This window comes from Nansenia antarctica (genome assembly GCF_963989245.1).
Source record: "Nansenia antarctica genome assembly, chromosome: 2".
NCBI lineage: Eukaryota > Metazoa > Chordata > Actinopteri > Argentiniformes > Microstomatidae > Nansenia > Nansenia antarctica.
Window position 1 is genome coordinate 36,123,630 of NC_137675.1, and position 19,859 is coordinate 36,143,488.

Sequence of the window (19,859 nt, forward strand, 5' to 3'; positions counted from 1 at the left end):
ACAGACCGGGGTCGGGTTTGCCTGGTAATCGGTCTCCTCCGTGGGGCCGCTCTGGAGTGGGCGTCGGCGCTGTGGGAGAGACGGGACCCGCTCACTGCTTCCTACGCAGCTTTCTCCGGTGAGATGAGGAGAATATTCTATCACCCGATCCGGGGACAGGACGCTTCCAAACGCTTCCTCGCCCTCCGTCAAGACACTCGGAGTGTAGCTGACTATGCCATTAGCTTCCGCACCCTGGCAGCTGAGAGTGGGTGGAACGATGCAGCCCTCGTCGCGGCGTTCACCAGTGGACTCGCTGAGACCATCAAGGACGAGCTGGTTTCACATCCCGAGTCCTCCGACCTGGATGGATTAATCTCCCTGGCCATCAGAGTGGATAATCGCTTATCAGAACGGAGATGTGAACGCGGAAGTCGTCCCCCCGTCAGCTTCGCCACCCGGCGTGCTTCGTCTATTCTAAACCCTATTAATTATTCTCGCCCGTTTCAGCCCAACGTCACTCCTAGAGAGGAGACGTCCTCTGTCCCCGAACCTATGCAGCTTGGTCGGATGCGCCTCAGCCAGGATGAGCGCCGCCGGCGTTTTGAGAACAACAGCTGCCTTTACTGTGGGGAGCTCGGTCATTACCTCTCCACCTGTCCCACTCGACCGTTAAACCAGCAGGCTCGTCAGGAGAGCGGAGGACCCTAACGAGCCGTTCTGCCATCTCTGCCTCTCCCCGGACCCAGCTCAACGCCACTATCACCGTTAAAGGTCAGTCCACTGTGTTCCCCGCCCTCATTGACTCTGGTGCTGATGGTAATTTTATGGATGTGTCTCTGGTGGAGCAGTTAGGTCTCTCCACCAGTCCCCTTGACGTGCCCCTAGTGGCCATCGCTTTGGATGGCAGGCTCCTCGCCAAGGTCACCGATAGGACAGAGTCTGTGTCAATGTTACTGTCCGGCAATCACCAGGAGGAGTTGAGTTTTTTCATTACGTGCACTCCCCATGCTCCCATTGTTCTGGGTCACCCCTGGCTGGCCAGACATAACCCCAACATCAACTGGTCCCACGCCAGGGTAGATAGTTGGAGCTTCGAATGTCATGCCGCCTGCCTTCGGTCCGCTGTGTCTACCCCTGCTTCCCTCCAGGCGCCCAGACCAGAGGTCCCTGACCTGTCTTCTATTCCGCCGGAGTATCGGGACCTCCAACAGGTGTTTTGTAAACAGCTAGCCCTTTCCCAGCCCTGCCCCTTTCCCAGCCCTGCCCCCTCCCATCACACTGGGAGGTACCCCGGTGGCCTCCGTGGAGTCATGCCGCTTTCTAGGCATGACCATCTCCCGGGACCTCAAGTGGGAGCGGAACACCGAGGCCCTCACGAAGAAGGCCCAGAAGAGGATGTTCTTCCTCCGGCAGCTGAGGAAACTCAGGCTGCCGAGGTCCATGATGGTCCAGTTTTACACGGCCATCATAGAGTCCATCCTCACCCACTCCATCATCACCTGGTTCCCTGCTGCAACGACCAAGGACAAGGCCAAGTTGCAGCGGGTGTTACGTTCAGCAGAGAGGGTGATCGGCTGTCCCTTGCCCTCCCTCAACTCCCTGCATGACACCAGGGCTCTGAGGAGGGCAAGGAAGATCATGGCAGACCCCTTCCACCCTGGCCACGGCCTCCTCACCCTGCTTCCCTCTGGAAGAAGGTTGCGGCTGCCTAAGGCACTGAAGGCCCGCCACAGGCTCAGTTTCTACCCCTCAGCCGCCAGGCTGATAAATGACTCTGGCTTCCCCCTCCCCCCCGCCCCCAAGTCTGCCCAGGACTGAATATGCACTGGACTCACTGTAAAAACTCTGCACTGCACTTTATATTGCACTATCCAATGCACTGTTGTCTGTCCTGTGTTGTCCTGTTTTTTGACACGTGAAAAAAAGTATAAACGCACTTGAATCTGAATTCCCTACCCCCTCATCGGCCCTATGATTGCGCCATTGACTTACTGCCCGGAGCACCCCTTCCTAGCAGCCGCCTGTACAGCATCTCTAAACCCGAACGGGAGGCCATGGAGTGTTACATCAATGACTCCCTGGCTGCTGGCCTCATCCGCCCCTCCTCCTCACCCGTGGGCGCTGGTTTCTTTTTTGTTGCTAAAAAGGACAAGACTCTGCGGCCCTGCATAGATTACAGGGGGCTTAATAACATTACCATCAAACATTCTTACCCTTTACCCCTCATGAACTCTGCTTTCGACTCACTCCAGGGAACCACAGTGTTCACGAAGCTCGACCTCCGCAACGCCTACCACCTGGTTCGTATACGAGAAGGGGATGAGTGGAAAACAGGGTTCAACACTCCTTTAGGCCATTTTGAATACCTGGTTATGCCTTTTGGCCTCACTAATGCCCCTGCTGTGTTTCAGGCCTTAGTCAACGATGTCCTCAGGGACATGATAGGCCTTTTTGTTTTTGTGTACCTCGATGACATTTAGATTTTTTCTAGGGACCCAGTCACCCATGTCCAGCATGTCCATCGGGTGCTCCAGCGTCTCCTCGAGAACCGGCTTTTTGTCAAGAGGGAGAAGTGCGAATTCCATGTCCCGTCGGTATCATTCCTGGGTTACATCGTCTCTAATGGTCAGGTGAGGATGGACCCCGCTAAGGTGAGAAAAGTCCTGGAGTGGCCCGTCCCCAGTAACCGTAAGCAGCTCCAGAGGTTTTTAGGGTTTGCCAATTTTTATAGGCGGTTCATCCGCAACTATAGCCGTGTCTCGGTCCCACTCACTGCTCTCACTTCCACTTCCTGCCAGTTCCGATGGATCCCCGAGGCCGAGAAGGCCTTCCTCGACCTCAAGAACCGCTTTACCTCAGCACCCATCCTCATTCAGCCGGACCCCTCCAGGCAGTTCGTGGTGGAGGTGGATGCCTCGGACGTCGGGGTGGGGGCTGTCCTCTCCCAACGCTCTACGGACGGTAAGGTCCATCCCTGCGCCTTCCTGTCCCACCGTCTCTCTCCGGCGGAGAGAAACTATGACGTGGGTAACCGTGAGCTGTTGGCCGTGAAGCTGGCGTTAGAGGAATGGAGGCATTGGCTGGAGGGCTCGGAACAACCCTTCCTCGTGTGGACAGACCACAGAAACCTGGAGTACATCCGTACGGCTAAACGGCTCAATTCCCGCCAGGCCAGATGGGCGCTGTTTTTTGGCAGTTTTAATTTTTCTCTCACTTTTAGGCCGGGATCCAGGAACGTGAAGCCCGATGCCCTGTCCCGCCTTTATGACAAGGAGAGTGAGACCAGCTCAGCGCCGGACACCATCATGCCGGCCACCTGCGTGGTCGCGGCCGTCACCTGGGAAATTGAGGAGGCGGTCAGGACCGCTCAGCGGGCTCAGCCCAACCCTGGAAACGGTCCCCCTGGTCGCCTATTCGTCCCTGACACGGTGAGATCCCGGGTGCTACTATGGGCTCACGCCTCCACCCTCACCTGCCACCCTGGGGTGACTAGGACCCTGGCGTTCCTCCGCCGGCGCTTTTGGTGACCAACCATGCCTGAGGACACCAAGGCCTTTGTGCTGGCCTGTTCCGTGTGTGCCCGGAACAAATCATCTAACCGGCCCAGTTCGGGCCTACTGCGTCCTCTGCCCATTTCCCGTCGCCCCTGGTCCCATGTGGCCCTGGATTTCGTTTCTGGCCTGCCAATGTCTGACGGTATGACTGTTATTTTGACTGTTGTCGACCGTTTTAGCAAATTTGCCCACTTTTTGCCCCTGCCCAAGCTTCCTTCCGCCAGGGAGACGGCGGATCTGTTGGTGAGAGAGGTGTTCCGGCCCCACGGCCTACCCACTGACGTGGTGTCTGATCGGGGACCACAGTTCACCTCGGCGGTCTGGAAGGCTTTCTGCTCCGGCCTCGGGGCATCCATCAGCCTGACTTCTGGGTTCCACCCCCAGACCAACGGCCAGGCGGAGAGGGCCAACCAGAAGCTGGAGTCCACCCTGCGCTGCTTGGTGTCAGCCAACCCTACTACCTGGGCGTCCCAATTACCGTGGGTGGAGTACGCCCACAACACCCTGGCTACCTCGGCCACAGGTATGTCACCATTTCAGTGCCTTTACGGCTATCAGCCTCCCCTGTTCCCTTCCCAGGAGGAGGAGATCCTGGTCCCGTCCGTCCAGGCTCACCTCCGCCGCTGCCATAGGACCTGGCATCGGGCCCGTGCCACCCTTCTTCGGGCGTCGGAGCGTTATCAACGACAGGCCAACCGTCGGCGTATCCCTGCTCCCAATTATGCCCCCGGGGACAAGGTATGGCTCTCCACTAAGTATCTACCACTAAGGACTGAATCCAGGAAATTGTCCCAGAGGTTCATTGGTCCCTTCACCATTGAGCGGGTGATCAACCCCATGGTCATGCGCCTCAAGCTTCCCCGTACCCTCCGTGTCCATCCCTCCTTCCATGTTTCCCTCCTCAAACCTGTGTCCTCCAGTCTCCTGTCTCCTCCAGTTCCCGACCCACCCCCCCCCCCCAGGATGATTGATGACCTCCCTGCCTACACCGTCCACCGCCTCTTGGATTCTCGTCGCCGTGGTCGAGGTTTCCAGTACCTGGTGGACTGGGAGGGCTATGGTCCTGAGGAGAGGTGCTGGGTCCCTCGGCGACAGATCCTCGACCCTACGCTCGTCCAGGACTTCCACCGCCGACACCCCGGCAAGCCTGGTGGTCCGCCCAGAGGCGTCCATCGGAGGGGGGATACTGTCACAGTTCCGCCCCCAGCTCCGCCCCCGGCTCATCAGCCGGCTATCAGTGGTGCCAGGTGTGGCCGATTAAGACCGCGACTGGCTCCTACTTAAGCCCTGCTCCTGTTTCCAGTCAACGCCAGATCGTAGCCACTTAATGGATTCCCTGCCTGCCGACCTCCTGCCTGCCTGACTACCCTGCTCCCTGCCTGATCCCTGCCTGCCTATTACTATTCCTCCTGCCTGACCCCCTGCCTGTCTGCCGACCACTCCGCCTGCCTGACCCCCTGCCTGTCTGCCGACCATTCCGCCTGCCTGACCCCCTGCCTGTCTGCCGACCACTCCGCCTGCCTGACCCCCTGCCTGTCTGCCGACCACTCCGCCTGCCTGACCCCCTGCCTGTTCTACCTACCTCCAGCCTGATTCCCCTAACACCCCAACCCTACAATAAATCACTATTATTGTTATACTACCTGTTCTCCGTTGTCTGCTTCTGGGTTCCGCCCTCTGGTCCTGACATGCACAGAACTCGCAAACGGGAAAGGCTTCAAATCAGCGTTCGAAGTTGTTCTGGGAAAAAAAATCTGATTTCCTTCTTTTGTCATCAGACGCAACTTGAAGTTTTGAACTACCCACTTGTTATTTTTTCTAGCAGTTTTACGATAGTTAAATACGTGTACTTAATCAACAAAATAAGCTTATTTTTAGCCTGATTTCTCCCGGGAAATTCTCTATTGTAGGAGGGGAGGAACGGGATCCAGGTTTTTTTCATTGGTTGACCACATCGGCTACGGGGGAGGATTCAGGAAGCAGCGCGCTATTTGTTTACACCAGAATGTGTTTGACCAGACTTCAGGTAAGATCTTCTATGTATGTACATAGCACCTTTGTTAGTTAAGTTAGTTGTTAGTTACTAGTTGAAACCAGTGTGTTCGTGTATTTAGTAGTGATGGGGGAAACGAAGCTTTCGACGCAATTGACAGGTCGACACAATTGTGTCGGAAAAAGTGTCGATCTATCGATGCAGTCGATACAGCAGCTCCATACTGCCATCTGCTGGTCAGGTCGTGGTACAGCAGCTCCATACTGCCATCTGCTGGTCAGGTCGTGGTACAGCAGCTCTATACTGCCATCTGCTGGTCAGGTCATGGTACAGCAGCTCCACAATGACATCTGCTGGTCAGGTCATGGTATGGCGGCTGTATCGACTGATTCACAAGTCAGGAATTTGAGGCAAAATACAATAAGCCCACCGTCATCTGTGATATCTTGTTCAATAAAGGTGCTGTGATAAACTGTGTCAATGTGTATGTGGCCATATACGATCTTAAATGTTGATGTGTCTAGTAGACTATAATAAATATATATGAATGAATAAATAAATAAATGCAAATGTTGTGTCCATTTCTGATTTCTATGTAAAGATACAAATCTGAACGACATTTAGGCATGTGTGGGACATGGCTGTTTGATAATTGGGGCAGATATAGATGGTCAACATGGCATAACAGGGGCCACAGTGTTGGGATGTGCTTGTGGAACAGGGAAAGAATGCAAAACAAGGCTATATTGTGGGAACTGGACAGACATGTGCTGGAGATAACGTTTATTGCCATTTATGCATACACATTAAGCATACACATATAGGAATTTGATTCGGCGTTACAGTAAGAGCATTTCTAAATGCAATGCAAACAAAACAACACAGGACAGACAGCAGTGCAGACAGAACACAACAAACTGTAAAACCATAGCTGCCATGTGCGGCGCTGTAGTCCACAGAATACTGTAGAGAAGGGAGGGGGGGGGGTGGTGGCGGGGTGGCATGGGCGGGGGGAGGGAGGAGTGGGGGGGGTAGGTATGGGTGGGGGGAGGGAGGATGTTCTGGGTCAGTCCGACCCGTCTTCGTAGAGCAGCAATCAGTGTCGCCATGGACAACGGCCTTGAGCACTGCCCCAGAAGGCGGCACAAAGTTCACCAGAGGGGGGGGGGGGGGGGGGGTGGGTTGGCACGCTGCATGGAGGCTTCAGGGCATGGGGGAGCTTTTGAGCCATAATCAGGTGAATGGGTTCACTGCGAGGAAAAACAGCATTCCATAGAATCAAACCTCTCGAAAATTTGGGGTCTCCTGTCATACGCCAATTCGGGGAGCAGCAAGATTGCCCACCCTGCGATCCAGATCCAGAACCTTACGGTTCAGATCCGTAAGCGCAGCGCCGTGCATTCCAGCCACCCTGCCCAGTTCTTTGATCAGGAGGGGCAGTTCGCGCAGATCGCTAATCACTGCTCCCATCTTTTTAATTTGCCGATAGATCATGGCAGCACTCAAACCTAGTCCAATGTGTCCAACTATCACAAATCCGAAAATGAAAACATCTTCCACGTCCTCAATCGACATGACTGCCAAACAAACGAGTCGCCAGTTGTCCCAGGCATCTCTGATGTAACCAGCGGCAAAAGTTCCGTCTGGGCAGGCAGGTTCCCCCGAACCAGCTTTCCTCGTGGAAAATAGGTTATCAATTGCATTCAGGGACCAGCTTAACAAATCCATTTTGTCAGTGCAGTGTAGAGCAAACAAAAAAAAGCAGGGGAGAGGGAGAGCGAAAAGGAATGCGACCGCCCACGACAGAGGGGAGAGAGCAAAGACTTGGTGCTTATGTGAACAATAAAAGATGTATTGCTTGTGTACATGAACAGGCAAAGTGTGGGAGGGACATGGTTGTGTGGGACATGGTTCTGTGGGACATGGTTGTGTGGGACATGGTTGTGTGGGACATGTTGTGTGGGACAGATTAGTCTACACATTTTTATTCAGGAAAACGATTTTCTCCACAGTGCTGGGACTGAGACGGCTCCTCTTTTTGCTTACAATGTCCCCTGCTTTTGAGAAAACCCTTTCGCAGGGGACAGTGGTTGCTGGCATAATGTAGATATTTGGTGGCCAGCTTGAACAAGTTCACATATTATTGTCTTGTGTGTGGCCCAGTATTTCAGCGGGTCCTCCCCTCTGGGGAGGTAGTGGTCGCTCAGGTACCGCTGCACCTCCACCGTGGCGTCTGCTGTTGGGCTTTTCACATTATGTGCTGCACCTGGGAACACAACAACAATTAGCCTAGTTGTCAAATGTACAGCTTTTTCATGTGATCCTCAACAATTGACTATGTTTTGCAACCAACCAACTCGAGTGTCCAGAAGCTCCCAAAAGTCATCTGCCTCTTTGGCGGCAGGCATTTCCTGTGCTGAGGTTGACTGCTGAGAGAAAGATAAAATAAATAAAATTAACTTTGTGGTCCTCTGGGAGGAATTTGTTCAGGACATACAATGTGCTGCTGTTGAAATACATAGTGCAAAGGAAAGGGTATTTACCTGTGAGGTTGAAGGTGCGTTCAGTGTGCTCTGAATAACTGAAGCACACTCAGCAGTCAACCTCTTCACCGCCACCTGAGCGTGGGAGGCGTTACCGAAGGCCAATATTTTAAAACGGGGGTCCAACAGCGTGGCCAATGCCAGGACCCCAACGTCCTCCACACCGCACCTTGCCGTCAGGAGCCGGACCAGGTGCAGGCCCAGCTGTGAGGCAGCAGGGTTGGTCATCCGACCACACTTCTCCGACACCTTGTGCTGCATTATTCTTATTATGGGAATCACCTTTGATGCAGACATGTTTGAGAGGGAGGGGTGGGTGGAGGGGAGGGAGAAAAACAGAAAATATTAAAAAAAAATATATATATATTATTTTAAAAAAAAAGTATCCGACACTCTTTTCTCCTCGGACAGCTCTAAGGTTGCCCGATGAAATGGTGACAATAAAGGCACTCAGCCATTAAATCGAATTCCCCACTAGTCAGAGCAGGGATGTCTGTGGTCAGGCTGGCCAGGGCCGCTCCCACTGACTGGCGCTGCTCCTTCATTCTTTGTAGCATCAGGTAGGTGCTGTTCCACCTTGTGTCCACCTCCTGGATCAGCTTATGCTGGGGGACCCCCAACTGGCCCTGAAAGGCGGACAGTCTCTCCTTCCCTGTGGTACTAGACTTAAAGAAGGCTACAATCCTTTTGGCTCTCAAGCATATGACTTTCAGCTCAGGTGTGAGGTCCAGGCTATTCTTCACAACCAGGTTGAGGCTGTGAGCGAAACACGGCACACGGCGTACTCCCAGCAGCTTTGCACACAAAATCATGTTGGAGGCGTTGTCAGTGATGAGGCAGTGAACCTTGTCCTTCAGGCCCCATTCTCCCAGCAGAACACTCTTGGCCTCCTTGATATGCTCAGCTGTGTGCGTCTGAGGGAATTTGGCCACCCCCAGTAGCACGATGGAGAGCTTGCAGTCATCACCAGCGATAAAGTGGCAGGTGACGGCAAGATATGCGTCCATATTCATGGATGTCCACATGTCTGACGTTAAGCTTACTATCTGGGCACGGGACACCTCAGCCTTGGCCTTGGCCTCCTCATATCTGGAGGCCAGCTTCATTTTCAGTGCCTGTCTTGTGGGGAGGATGTAGGTAGGGTCGAGTTTCTGGACAAACCCTATAAATCCAGCATCCTCCACCACTGAAAATGGCTGGGAGTCCTTAATGATCATGTCCAGTAGGCACTCATCCAGCTCTGCTTGCCGACCTTTAAAATAAAACCACATAAATACAGGTAGTTATGTTATTGCAGATCTTAAATACATTATTATGTTTCAATGTACCTCCATTCCAAGCTCTATGAGTCATTCCGGCACACGTATAGCCTACATTTCACATACCTTGCCTTGCACCAGCATCAGCACCAGCCATGTTGGGTGCATCAGGTGTGGTCTCTGGGTGCTTTGCTCTGAGGTGGCGCAGCATGGAGGACGTGTTGGTGCTATATGCCAACTCCTGAGCACAGATCCTGCACTTGACCTTGCTGGGAGTTAGCAAGTCAAAGTGCTCCCACACATATGATCTGGCTCTTTTTCGTCCTGCCTCCATTCTCCCTTACTCCCTCTCTCTCTCTAGCTCTCACTCACCCTCACTCTCTATCACTCGCTCAAACTCTCCCTCACTCTGCACAAGTTCACTCAATCTCTGACACTCTCTCAATATCACTCACACATTCACTCACACAATATCACTCACATTGTCTATGTATGTCTATATGTATGTATATGTGGGCCTGGTGTATGTATGTGTGTATTTTTATTTTTATTTTTTTATGTATGTATGTGTATCTATCTGGTTAGCCTATGTGTTGCAATTATGAATCTACGACTATCTTTGTATGTTCTATATCTATCCAAAGACATATTACTGAACTGGCCTACCGGGCCCAGGCCCAGGGGCCCCAGAGATCAGTTGGCCCTTTGCATTTCTTGTCGCAGGGATGCCGGTAGAAAATGTCCTACTGTAACTGGGACAAATGAGATTCCTTATATGAACGTAAAAAAACTATTTTGAATATACTTTTGAATATACTATTTTGAACAATTTTATAGGGGCCCACGTCTTGCAAAAAAAAGAGAAGCTTGTGTGGGCTACATAGTTTCTATAGCCTACTCAGATTCTAATGCGAATACAGGCTACATTCCCATTAGATTAATGAGTAGGCTATAGAAACTAGACACTAGAGGGCGCCGTTAAAGTTTGTGTACTGGGGACAGGTCACGAGGTCACACTGGTGCAGGTCTTTTACAGATCTTTTATTAAGGCTGAAGATGATAAAAGCCCACAAGGACTACTCCGCGTAATTATCGATTGTGGCCTGCAATCTATGTTTCCAAATGTCTATGTTGCGCTGCGGCTATTTTTGACTCTGCCTGTAACCAATTGCGAATGGGAGCGGTCATTCTCTGTGCTGTCCAGGATTAAAAACGAATTGCGGACTAAAATGACGCAACACCGTCTCAAGGCTCTTTCTCTCATGGCAATTGAGAGCGAACTGACCAAATCACTGGACTTTAATGATATTATCGTGGATGATTTTGCATGAAGCAGAGCCAGGAAAAAATGCATTGCATAAGGTAAGACTATTTTATGATTAATTTAGTCTTATAAAGCCATCCTGTGGTTGCTATATATGACACCATAGTGTTGCCAATTGTTTTTGATGTACTGTTGTTGGCTTCAATTGAGTGTGGCATGCCTGTGTTGTAAATCCTGTGTCGTTGAAATACAGGTGAATTTTTTCTAGTTATTGTGCTGTTGGCTTTGAGTGCTCCTCCGCTGTAAAACCTGTTGAGATGCAGGTAAACGTAGGCTATGTCTTATATGCTGTTGGCATTGTGTTTACTTGCGCTCTAAAAAAAAAAAGTGTTTGCGCTGGGGAGGGGGGGGGGGGGGGGGGCCTTTCTACACGTCCAGGCCCAGGCGCCCATTTTTTCATGATCCGTCTATGTATCTATCTATCAATATCTACCAATCTCCTGTCTATTTCTATCTCTGTCTCTCTGTCTCTGTCAATAAATTCTGTCTAGCTTCCGTATGTCTCCACTCTGTCTACAACCCTCGAATATGAGTGAGTTTCACGTCATTTTATGCAGTACCAAACTTGGAACACTGCCACGTTTGCGGAACGATTGACACACGCGTCAGAGGTGCTCGTGTGACGTACGAAGCTTTGTTCGAGTAGTCACGTGGTTTTTGCCAATTTGACACAAGCATCGATACATTTGTATCTACGCACATTGCGTCGGAAGATCGACGCCGTGTCGTGACTACTGCGTCGAGCGTAACATCCCTAGTATTTAGACATTTCTTTATTATTACCCACTAGCAACTAACTGAAACCACATTGTTCAGTCTGCAAGCCGAGCCACCTTTGTTTGTTAGCATGCTAGCATTGTTGTAGCTCGGTAGTCTGTCTACGTTGTAAGTACGGTTAGTATGTCTACGTTGTAAAAGTTGTGTGTAAGACTCATGTTCAGTGTGTAATACTGGAATACTGTAACATATCAAGTGTAATAGATAACAGAAATGTTAAAAGTTTTAAAACATGTGTTGCTTCCTTTGTTATGAACGAGCTAGCCGCTAGTTGGCTAACGCCAAACACACTACTCTGATGATTTTCAATACATCTAATATTTTTCTTCTCTTCCTCTTTTTTCTATTAATACCTTCTCCCTTCGGTCCACTTCCCCACTGACCATCATCTACTACCTGGACCTGGAGGAACTACGGAGTTGGATAAACATACTTAGTTACCAGCACTTTAGGTAATTATCATTGTCATGTATTAGGCTAGCTATTTTATGAACATGGTATGGTATTATTTTATGAATATGGAGTGCCAGTAACTGTAGGCAATATTTTAATGTACTTTCTTCCTTCTGTTGCAGCTTTGATGCCCCCCACCCCACCAGACACAGCAGCTCAAGAACTCAGAGCCGAGTGCTCATTGAAGTACACCACACACTCTGGCAATATGTTGTTGAATAACAAGAACAGTTGGGCATAGATACAGAATTTTTAACTGTGTCATGATTTATTAGCTACTGATAGTCAATTCACAGACCTTGCATGCTTACCTGTGTATAGTCTGTTGTATGTTCTCAGTTGTTGCCCTCAGTTCCAACTATACTTGTACTTGTTGCATGGCAAATACAACTTGAAACTGAACTATAAGGCTGGACATTGACTACTGAGCACTACACTATTTCCAGCACAAGACATCAGCATATTACTCTTAGTTATTCTTATTCTGATTGATGATTTGTTTGGATCATTAAAAGAATAACAGTTACAACTACCTTAATGCCTCCATAATAATAAGCTGGCTAATTAGCTACAGTAATAACATTGCTAGGTGATAATGTTAGCAATAGCTAGCTATGTACTGTAAAGTTATCTTTGAAAAGTCTATCTGACCCAGTGACTAACACTAATGTTTGCACACTGATTGTACTTTGCACAGCTTGTCGCACTATTGTTCTGCTGTAGTGCGACTACCATCACTTATACACTTTATTACTTATCATTACTTACTTTACTTATTTACTTATTATTGTGACTATGTACCTTGTTGAAGAACCAAAGCGAAAGATTTTTATTCTTGTGTACTGTAAAATAAATTCTGATTCTGATTGAAGACTTTTTTGTATCATTAAAAGACAGTTACAATAACAGTTACAACAATCATAAATAATAATAATAAGCTGGGTAATTAGCTTAGGTAATACCTAGGGGTGTAACGAGACGTCATTATCTGTATCTGTATGTGTTTAATCCCAAAAATATGTGACAGGGTTTCATTAAAAGGTCCCCATCTCGGCAATTGTAAAAGCTTGCCATCGAGCCAAACAAGTCTTGTTGTGAAAAAATGTGTTTTCCGTTTTTTGACATAGGACGAAAATTGAAGCAATGAAGAACCCACTCAATATCATATCCAACAGTTTTACATTCACTAAATACCTACAGTTAGTTATCAAAGTCGGGTGGGGGATATTAGTGTGGCAGTGTGTGTAGCCACATGCCCACCCCAGCTGTATGTTAAGGAGCCATGTGTGTGGAGCTGTTTGTTGACAAGTTTACAAGATGGATGCTGAAGGCTCGCTAATGCTATCAACAGAATTTCATATCGACAGTAGGCAATTAATGAACTCCTTAATATTGGACTATACATAATGAAAACTCCGAACGGGAACTCCGAATCTGACGATGACGAAGAAGACAACGGAATTTCAGACTGATCTCCACATCAGTTCATGGAGCAGTCGTCTGCAGACAGACCTTCTGCTGTGTTCTTGGGTAAGTTTTAGTGAGTTACATGTGTTGTTTACTAGGATTTTGTGTTGTTTACTTAGGATAGCCAAACAGTTATTTGTTGTTTTGTGAGTAAGGTAGATTTACGCATTTGTTAGCATCAGTTATCAAACCACTGAAACTGTGCTCACCACAATCATACCACCCCTCTCCAAAACTAATGAGATGGTGGGAGGAAGAAATTCGTTGTCAAAGATAAAACATAATGAATAAATACATTTGTTGCAGACCGACTAAACATGCAACATACTGTAATATGTTTCATGCACCATTTTAGTGTGTTTGTGTGTACCAGCTAGCCAAACAAGTGTTAGCTTGTTAGCTAGCTAGGTAGCTTTGTCAGAGATATAATAGATTATAGAAAAAGTAAATGCTTTTGTAATGACATTTAGTAATGTTGTGTGGAATCAAAAATAATGATTAATTCATTGATATCTAGATTTGCTGTAGAATAATACTGTGAATTGAAATGATTTCACTAGCCTACTTCTTACAATACAAGTACAGTACACTGAGAGTCTATGGAAAACCTACACTAGAGAAGTGTCCACACTTCTGACCTGACATTTGTGTTACAGAATGACGAGGTGAGAGGTTCTGAGAGATGACACCTTGATGTGAGTCACCAGCACTTCAGGTATTTGTCAATGTCATTGTATAAGCAATTCTATTTTATGAAGATAGTAGTAGGCTATTTCGTAAAAGTGGTGTTGGTAACAGTGGACAATCATGTTAAATGTACTTCTTTTTGTCTTCTTTTTTTATTACAGCTTTGATGCCCAGATGGGATGGGAAGGAACTACACCGAAGTCCCACTATGAATGAATGAATGAATGGTCTTTATTGTCATTGCTACAGTACAGGTACCAAACAACGACATTTAGGAGGGGTGGCTCCCCTGGTGTTAGGAAAGGAAAAAAAAAAAAAAACACTTTAAAAAAAAAATCACAAGAAGGGAAGGAGCTGGTTTACATAAATAAAGGCTATGTACACTATCCACTATACTATACTAGATGCTTTATGGACTATAATGATAAATACATACACACGGACACAACATTATTATTTTTTACCATTCTATTATTGTATTGCTCAATTGTATCTTGCCTAATTTTTTACATTGCCATGAATTGTACTCTTGTACTTGTAATGGGATGTAATCAACTTTTGGCACACATGGCAATAAAAAAATCATGAATCTTTAATTATGATTATTAGTATTAGTATTTTGCAAGTTAAACATGTCAACATGTTTGTTACCTGAGGGTTAACTGACAACCCCACTGACAGATGACAGGTAGATAATGACAGGTAGTGTAATGGGGGAGTGGTTGTCTTGAGGGTGTGGTTATCTTGAGGGAGTGATTAGGGTGGAGTTAGCCAGCTATTGTTCCCACCCATTACTTCTCCCCCACCGCCCTACCCGTACCCTCCGATCCTCATCCATTGTTCCCCTCACTGTCCCACCCTCAAAACTCAAAGGCTTCGGTCACCGTGCCTTTTCACGAGCTGCACCCCGCCTCTGGAACTCTCTCCCTCAACCACTCAGAGACTCACCCTCACTCCTCACTTTTAAATCCCACCTCAAAACCTACCTGTTCTCCCATGCCTACAGCCTCCCCTACCCCTAGCCATCTCCCCCATCCCGGCCACCCCCCCCCCCTGGACACGCATACAACCTCCCCTACCCCTACCCATTTCCCCTAACCCTGCCACCCCCCTGATATGCATACAGCCTCCCCTACCCCTAACCACCCCCCCCCCTCCCCGTTCGCTGATTCTGTGTTCCATGTGTCCATGTTGCTTGTTGTTTTTGTGTTTTTCCGTATCTCCTGTATTGTCAGCGTCTTTGAGCCTCGGAAAAGCGCTATATAAATGTAATGAATTATTATTATTATTATTATTATTATTACCTCTGTGAAAAACGTCTCTGAAGACTTTGAGGCTGGATATGTCAGTACGGTGGTTCAGGGGGTATCAACTAGGGCTGCAACGATTCGTCGACTAGTCACGACTAATCGACTATGAAAATTCGTCGACGTGAAATGCTGTTGTCGACTAATCGCATACAAAAATTACATTAAAAAAACGGGATTTTTTTTTTTTTTTAAACGGGAGCCATGCAAGAATCAGCTGGGTAAGTTTTAGCTAACGTTGTTAGCCAACTGGCTAACGTTATATTGTTTATAGGGTCGTAATGTTTATGTTAGCTTTACTGTTACATGTTGGAAAACAACGTCTCATGGACAGGGCTGTACATGCTATGAGCGTTTGTGCTATTAATTTATTTGCCCTGTGGCACGCATGTGACAGACAGAGGCGCTTGTATGTAACGTTACGTAGCAGGGGTTTTCCATGTTGAAGCCAGGAGAACGCGAGATGAAATGAAGTGAGGGGTGGTCGCTATTAAAATACCAGGTAGTCATGGTGGATGATCATGAATGATGCTTGATAAGTGAATGCTATTTCAATTATGTTGAGTCCACCAGCGAGCTGTCTGTAAGATAAACAGCGCCAAGCGTAGCCTACTAACGTGAGCTGTCTGTAGTCTAGCCAGCAATGCTAGCTAGCCAGTCAACTAGCTCTGTGAGCAGCTGTAGCTTGGCGTAACGTTAGGTTAGATAGCTAGTTAAGCCGGATTTATGCTTCTGCGTCGCCATTTACGCGCAGCGAAAAGCCACACGACTGTGATATTCTGACGTGTAGCAAGAATATAATGTATAAATGATGAGACACACACTGGATATCAATTGGACTCTTTAGTTATTCGATGTGCACGCATTACAGCATATGCATTGACTGCTTCCGGACTGCGCATGACCGGGTCTTGACTCTTGACAGTGTATCGAGTCTACCACCGGGTGGCAGTAGGTGGTCTAAACATTACATCACTCCTTTTTTTTTAATAAATAATAAAGTGCATAACATTCAAACAGTCCATTAACTTGGAACATTGTTAACTCGGAAGAACATGTTAACAGTCCTTTGGTACTCCTGCTCTTTAATCGAAGTCACGCAGGTATGCGGGAGGTTGTCTGTTCTCCCTAACTGGATACCTCGGCGGAGGTGCGGGTGGAGGCGTAGCTGGGCCTACTTCCTCACTGACCTCTGAACTTAAGTCCATTAGAGTATTTGGGTTGTCTCGGACAATCTTCTTAAAGAATGAACTGTTCCTAGTGGTGGTGTAACCACTTCTTCCAGCTGTTATCATGGAACCTTTGACATCGATTACTGTGAGCGGCTCTGCGTTGTAAGGCGTAGTAAGCTTGTTCTGTTTTGGTTGACGACACAGGACGGTGTCTCCTGGCTTGATGTCAGAAGGCGTAGCGTGTCGTCGAGCATCTGAGAGAGCTTTCATCTTTGCCTTGGCCTCTCTGTCGATTCTGCGTATCTCTTCGTCAGCAGGGATGGTGATTGTGTCTGCTGAGGGTAGCTTGGTGGTCATCTTCCGTTGGAATAGTAACTCGGCAGGTGACGTGTTCGTCGTGCTGTGGGGAGTGGACCTGTACTCACGCAGGAAGACGTGCAGCTGTTGTTTCCATGGCATCCTCTGCATCTGGGCGATTCTGAGTACTTTCCCGACGGTGCGCATGAATCTCTCAGCTGTGGCATTAGCTTGTGGCCATAGAGGTGTTATCTTCCTGTGCTTGAACCCTAGGTAGTTGGCAAACTCAGCGAACTGGTTGCTGTTGAAAGGAGGTCCGTTGTCAGTCTTAACAGTTCTTGGGATTCCAAACATGGAGAAGACTTTGTCCATGACTGGTATGACTGTGTTTGCTGAGGTAGATCGAATTGGCTCAACAATTGGGTATCGTGTGTAGTCATCGACTATAACTAACAGATATTCTCCCGATGGGAGTGGGCCATAAAAGTCAGCACTAACACTGTGCCATGGTGCGTCTGGCAGCTCAGACATTTTGAGTGGTTCGGTCCGGGTAACTGGAGTGTTCACTTGACATGGGAGGCAGGTCTTGGTGATGGTCTCTACCTGTTGGTCTATGGTAGGGAACCATACCTTTTCTCTGAGTAGGGCCTTTGTCTTAGCTACGCCCTGGTGGCTTTCATGAGCAATCTGCAGCGCCCTCTGCTGTAGAGCTGCAGGTATGACAATCCTGGTGCCTCGCAGTATGATGTCGTTACCTGTGGACACTGTGAGTTCATCACTGACGAGCTTGTATGGTTTCAGTGCAGCAGCACCTGGTGAGCGGTCTGTGATTAAACGCCATGAGTTATTTCTGATGTGTGCACTGACCTGTTGCAGGAGTGTGTCTTTCAATGTCTCTCGCTGTATCTCTTGTAGTGTCATCGCCTTGGGTGTTGCTTGAAGTGCTACGAAGTTAACGTACTCCTCTGCAACCTTGGATGCTCTTGTGTTCTGTGACGACTGTACCGGGAGAGGGTGTCTAGACATGTAGTCAGCTGGATTGTCAGCTCCTTTTCTATATTCCACTCTGAAGTTGTACGGCTGTAGTCTGAGGCCCCATCTCTCGATCCGTGCAGGTTGTTTTGATCTCGGGTTATTCCATATCATCTCCAATGGTTTGTGGTCGGTTACCATGGTGAATGGATGTCCATACAGATACAGGTGAAAATGTTCGCAGCTCCAGATGATGGCTAGGGCCTCACGTTCTGTTTGCGAGTATCTCGTTTCTACATCACTGAGTGCGCGGCTGGCGTAGGCTATGATGCGCTTCTCTCCCCCTCCTCCTTTCTGACAGAGGATGGCGCCTAGCCCCACCGGACTTCCATCAACAATGAGCTCCGTCTCCTTCCTGGGATCGAAATATGACATTGTTGTGTCGCTCGTCAGGCTGTCCTTGAGCGTCTGGAGTGCCGTAGCTTGATCACTGCCCCACTGCCACGGAGCGTCCTTCTTCGTGAGCCCACGGAGCGGTGCAGTGATGGTTGAGTAGTCCTTTATGAACCTGGCGCAGTAGTTGGCCATGCCCAGAAGACTTCTGATCTCACCTGGATCTTTGGGGTCGCTGGCGTCGTGAATGGCTGACACCTTCTTTGGATCTGCAGAAATCCCGTCGGCAGAAAAAATGAACCCAAAAAATTCAAGGCGCTGCTTGTTGAATTCGCATTTGTTGCGATTGAGTGTCAAACCACTGTCTTTCAGTCTTTTAAACACTGCTCTCAGAGTGTCGTCGTGTGCTTCCTGAGAGACGCCATAGATGATGATGTCATCGCTGAGGTTCTTCACGCCCGGTATACCTTGCAGCGTCTGGCAGATGGCGTTCTGGAACACTTCAGCGGCGGATGATATACCGAAGTTCAGGCGTTTGTATCTTCTTAGCCCGAGGTGTGTTGTGAACGTTGTGATGTAACGACTCTCTGGATGCAGCTCGAGCTGGTGGTAGCCTGCTGTGAGGTCCAACTTCGAGAATACCTTGGCACCGTTCAGCTCGTGTATTACATCGTCCATTGTTGGGGTGATATGTCGTTCTCGCTGAATTGCTGTGTTCGCCTGACGCATATCAACGCAGATTCGGACTTTATCAGGGTCTTTTGGCTTCGGTGGTGTGACGATCGGGGAAACCCAGGGTGTTGGTCCAGATATAGTTTCAATGATACCGTCGTTCTCCAGCTTCTGAAGCTCCGCCTCGACCTTCTGACGGACATGGAAAGGGACCCGTCTGTGCGGCTGGCACGTCGGTTGGATGTCGGGGTCTATATGCAGTTTCACCTGGAAGTCTTTCAGCTTTCCGATTCCGGTGAAAAGCTCTGGGTAGCTCTGCACGAGCTCATCTGCGACAGTACGCCCACTGGGTGGCATCACTGGCGGCGTGTTCACCATATTGATGATCTGGATCAGCCCTAGTTCACTGGCAGTTGCGTAGCTGAGCAGAGATTGTCCGGCGTCGCCTCTGAGAACGTAGAACACACTCTCTGTCCGCTTGTTAGTAGCCTGTACTTTGCATGCAAATTTACCAATGATAGGTAGAGCGTTGTTGGACCCATATGGAAATATTTTGATCATGGCTGTGCTGAGCATGGGCTTTGGGTCAAGTGTGTTTAACACATCTTCATTAATTATGTTGACAGCTGCTCCTGAATCAATCAGTATTTTAACACTGACACCATTCAGCTTGATGTTGGTCTGGGGTTGCTGTATACTTGTGCTGTTGATTACATACACATACCTTTCGTCTCCACTTGATGAGTCTCTTGATTTGGTCTCGGAGCATGCTGTCACCTGGTTCACTTTCTTAGTGCTCCGCTGCTTGTAGTGAGCTGTGTCTTCCTCTTGGCTTTGATGTGCAAATTTCTGACCACGGCAGTGTTTGGCATAGTGGTTAGGCTTTCCACAGGCCCTGCAGTCCTTCCCTCTGGCTGGACAGTCACCCTCGTGTGGATAATTTCCTCCACAGTTTCTACATTTCAAGCTCTTCTCTTTGTGCCTGTATGCTGCATGTTGCTGTTTGG